At 33.4% G+C, this 4,982-nt stretch overlaps 1 non-coding gene and 2 pseudogenes across 1 annotated transcript; 1 reads left to right on the forward strand and 2 right to left on the reverse strand.

The window, feature by feature from the left end:
• The first annotated feature begins 908 nt into the window (after positions 1-908).
• TRNAF-GAA (transfer RNA phenylalanine (anticodon GAA)) lies at positions 909-981 on the forward strand. Its single transcript has one exon. It is a non-coding gene; the product is annotated as a tRNA-Phe (tRNA).
• Positions 982-1,609: 628 nt separating this feature from the next.
• Positions 1,610-2,165, reverse strand: LOC128037028 (NAD(P)H-quinone oxidoreductase subunit J, chloroplastic-like; annotated as a pseudogene).
• A 59-nt stretch (positions 2,166-2,224) lies between these two features.
• On the reverse strand, positions 2,225-3,285 carry LOC128037027 (NAD(P)H-quinone oxidoreductase subunit K, chloroplastic-like; annotated as a pseudogene).
• Positions 3,286-4,982: the final 1,697 nt, after the last annotated feature.

Genomic DNA, 4,982 nt, shown 5'->3' on the forward strand with positions numbered 1-4,982 from the left:
TAAACATGAACAAAGGTTCAGCAAGCGAGAATAATAAAAAAGGAAAGGATAGGTGCAGAGACTCAATGGAAGCTATTCTAACAAATGGGGTTGACTGTTGGTAAAGGAATCCTTATATCGAATATCGAAACTCTAGAAAGGATGCAAGATATACCTATTTTTTTATAGGTATACTAATGAAAAACTATCTCAAAAAAGACGAACCGAACCCGTATTTTTTTTATTTCTATTATATGCAAAATCAATTTATATTTATATGAAAATATGAAAATAAAAAGAATTGTTGTGAATCGATTCCAAGTTGAAGAAAGAATCGAATAGAATAGTCATTAATCAAATCATTCACTCCATAGTCTGATAAATCTTTTGAAAACTGATTAATCAGACGAGAATAAAATAAGAGTCCCGTTCTACATGTCAATATCAATACAACAACAATGAAATTTATAGTAAGAGGAAAATCCGTCGACTTTAAAAATCGTGAGGTTCAAGTCCTCTATCCCCAACCCCAAAAAGCCCGTTTGCTGTCTATTTATTTTATCCTACCCTTTTTGTTAGTGGTTCAAAGTTCCTTATGTTTCTCATTCATCCTATTCTTTGCCGTTTTACAAGCGTATCCTAGCATAGCAGAATTTTGTTCTCTTATCACAAGTCTTGTGATAGAGTGTGATATATTGTGATATATATGATATACGTAGAAATCTCTTGAGCAAGGAATACCTATTTGATTTGAATGATTCATAATACATATGATTACTCATATGGAAATTTACAAAGTCTTCCTTTTGAAGATCCAAGAAATTCCTGTTCGAGACTTTTAATTTAATACTTTTTCGTTTTTTTGTTTTCATTTTTAATTGACATAGACCCAAGTCATCTAGTATTATGAGGATAATGCGTCGGTAATGGTCGGGATAGCTCAGTTGGTAGAGCAGAGGACTGAAAATCCTCGTGTCACCAGTTCAAATCTGGTTCCTGGCATATGATTAATTTGTATGAGTATCTACTCTACAAATTAATTGATATGGATCGACATAATACATACTTATCTAGCTAGGTATCTGAGGTAAACCCTCTCTTTATTTATTTCATTTTGTATTTTTTCTCTTTTAAAATGAGCAAAGAGTCTATTCTAATGTGTCTATTATAATGTAGTAAAAGACAAAATTTGCTTATCTTTCCTCTTCTTTTTATTTGTTCACACTGCGGCTTCTCACATTCAAAAGAATGGTAATACTTCATACATATTTAATTAAAAGATTAAAATAGTTGGTTGAAAGGCCCAACAAAAGACAGGGTCTAGAGGAGTTCAAGGATAGAAATAACCAAGACTCATCTCAGCTACAGTACAAATAGAAGCCGATCCTTTCATTTATTTCTTTGTATTCTCTTTCATATTCCATTTCTTCATTCCCTTCTATGCGACTCTCTAGAGTTCATCTAAGTGATGTGCGCGATACAAAGTTCACGGTACAGAACCCTTGTTGTTCATCCTATTGTCTCAGCTCGTCCGAAATAAAATAAATAAAAAGTCTCTTCAAAATCGAGAATCTCAATGATGTATTGTCTTTTATTTCTTTTATTTATTAGCCTATCCATAAGAATACGAATGAAACCTCAATTCCTCTGTTTGAGCTAGAAGAAAATGTACAAATTCCTTGAATATTCGAAGTTGTAATTAGTTTCTTATCATTCAATGAGCGTCTTGTATTTCATAAAATTGGGGCAATGTAATCCTTACGTAAAGGCCACCTATCCAACTTTCGGGCATTAAGATACGTTTCAGCCGTGGATGATTTTCATAAGAGATTCCCAACATGTCATAAGATTCTCGTTCTTGAAAATCCGAACTTTTCAAACCCAGAAAACAGACGGAATTCTAGGGTTACTCCTTGGAGCAAATACTTTTATACATACCTCTTCCGGTTGATCTACACCATACTCTATTCTCGTAAGATGATACACACTGGCTAACAGTCCGCCTGGTGCTACATCATAGGCACATTGGGAACGTAGATAATTGTAACCATATACATATAAAATAACAGCAATGGAATGCCAATCCTCAGGCTTTATTTGTAAAGTCTCTATTCCTTAGTAATCAAGCCCAAAGATCTATGAACTAGCCCGTGTTTGACTAGCCAAACAGACAAACGACCCTGCATCTTTTATCTCTCCGCACTTTTCTTTTTATTTGTCATTTTCTAAGATAAATATTTCGCATTTATGATGAAATCAATTTATGAAGATTAATTCGTTGTCTGTTTCTGTAAAAAAAAATCCTACCTAATTCACTAATTCGTGGGAAGATAGTGAACCCTTGTAGTTGAAAAATGTTTCAGGAGGAATCTCTGAAGTAGATGGTGGTTGATAGAGCAATCCTTGATTATAATTTCCAGTACGAGTACTACGTACAAGACAAAACTTGTGATTGGTAGTAAAACACCGATCCCCCTGTTGAGATCTAATTCGATCTTCATAGATTTCGAGATATTTTCTTACGAAGTTTTGTTATAGCATCTATAACTGCCTCGGGTTTAGGGGACAGCCCGGCAAATGACATCCACGGGAATTAGCTTATCGACCCCCCGAACAGTACTATAAGAATCAGTACTGAACATCCCTCCTGTAATTGTACACGCGCCCATAGCAATAACATATTTAGGTTCGGGCATTTGTTCATATAATCTCACTAAAGAGGGCGCCATTTTCATTGTTACTGTTCCAGCTGTTAAAATTAGGTCTGCCTGTCTAGGACTCGATCTTGGTACCAGCCCATAACGATCAAAGTCGAAGCGTGAGCCTATTAATGAAGCAAATTCAATAAAGCAACAACTGGTACCATAAAAGAAGCGTGCCATAAACTGGAGAGTCTTGACCAATTTGAAAGATCATTTAATGTAGTTGAAATAACTGAATTTTGGGTTGTTCGATCAAGTAAGGGAAATTCGATGGAATTCATACTCAATGGTATTATTATTTTGACTTTTTTCTTTCTTTTTATTATCTGAATATTCAGGAACTAAGACCATTCCAATGCTCCTTTTCGCCATGCATAAACTGAACCAACAATTAGGATAAGCACGAAAATGAAAGCTTCTATGAATACGGGTACCCCCAATACATCGAAACTCATTGCCCATGGATAAAGAAAAACCGTTTCAACATCAAAAACAACAAAAACTAGAGCAAACATATAATAACGGATTCGAAATTGTAACCAAGCATCGCCCATTGGTTCTATACCCGATTCATAACTAGAAAGTTTTCTGGACCCTTTCTAATCGGGACTAAAACTCCAGAAATTAAAATGCCAAAATAGGAATAGCACTTGATATTATTAAAATGCCCAGAAAATATCATATTCGTAAAGCGAAACATAGACGAACTCCTATGAATGTGAAAAATAGATCGGATTAGTCGCTTCGACCTGGAATTCATTGTCAAGTCATCCGCAACTGTTTGTTTAGTCAAAACAACAATTCAGTTTGATCGAATCGTCTAGTTTCGTTTGTTTGCTGTGTTTCCATGTTGCGTTTTAAGATTTATTGATTGGAATTAATCCTATTTTATTTACATTCCACTTATTTCGATTTCATTTCGATATAGTACTAATTTGTATAGTACTAGTATAAATATATATTTATACTATATATAGTATAATACTATACAAATCCAAAACAAGTAATACTTTTCGTTTTCACTTCATTTCGGATTTTCTAAATAAAAGGAATTCTAATATCTAACTAATATCTAATATTTATTAGAATTTTAGAAATCAAAAACTTTTATTCGAAATTCTATTTATTCTAAATAGAAATTCGAAATTATAATTTCGAATAAATAGAAATTTTTTATTTTATATCTATTTATATAGAATCAATCTAAAATCAATCTACCGCGAGGATTAATTAAGAAAATGGGGTTTTGTTTATTTTATTCTTATCCAAGAATAAAAAGAGCGATTGGATCCGTTGAAATGCGCTTTTGTTTTCAGGGTTATACTCTGGTGATCTCCCTGTGAGCGAGCTTATGGAATGATTTGAACCAAGCAACTGGAAGCGACCATTTCCAATCAACAAAGAATACAATAATTAGGAAAAAACTATACAACTTTTTATTTTTAGTTGTATTTGGATATTCTTTATTGTTTTAGTTTGCTTTAGTTTTAAGAATATTATTTTCATTTCATTTTCTTAATTTAAAAATTTAATGAATATTTAAAATTAATAAAATATAAATTCGAAAATATAGGGCTATACGGACTCGAACCGTAGAGCCTTCTCAGTAAAACAGATCGAACTGATTATTATCAAAATGATTCGGCCTATTTCAAAGACCCAACATGCATTTTTTTTGCATTGGGCTCTTTCATTAACTGATAAATATCAGTTAGTCTACCGTATATATTTTTCTAACAGAAAAAAAGAAGACGGTTCCGTGTCTCTGATTCATTGTGCTCTGATTCATTACTGATACAGGAGCACTTCCAAAAGTGTTTCAAAGAGGGAAGGGTTATCTTGACGTAGGTCTGCTTCTGGCCTAGATCAATCTAAGTTAAATGGAGTCTCTACCATCCTGATTAAAAATCAAACATGAAACTTCATACACCTTAAGATTCATAGGACGAAAAGAGCATTTTGAGGTCCTTATACTCATTATGCCTAGCATTGAATAGACCGGTATTCACCTATCAATATCTCAAATCAATGATGGGTTCGATTCGGATCTTGCCTAAACGGCACCCGAATCGGACCGAACCATTCAGGCTATTGTTCTCTTGTTTTGTTCCTTCAAAGTAATGGAGTAAGACATCGATTTCTCAAAAGATCAATTCTTTTGATTGCATGATAGACTTCCTGAAAACATTTGGCACACGTGTAAACGGGTGCTCTACCAACTGAGCTATAGCCCTTGTTTTGTGATACATATTTTATCATATTATGTAGATAATTTCTTGTCAAGATGAATATTACATGATC

The sequence above is a fragment of the Gossypium raimondii genome, unplaced genomic scaffold (genome assembly GCF_025698545.1).
Source record: "Gossypium raimondii isolate GPD5lz unplaced genomic scaffold, ASM2569854v1 Contig00176, whole genome shotgun sequence".
NCBI classification, from domain to species: Eukaryota; Viridiplantae; Streptophyta; class Magnoliopsida; order Malvales; family Malvaceae; genus Gossypium; species Gossypium raimondii.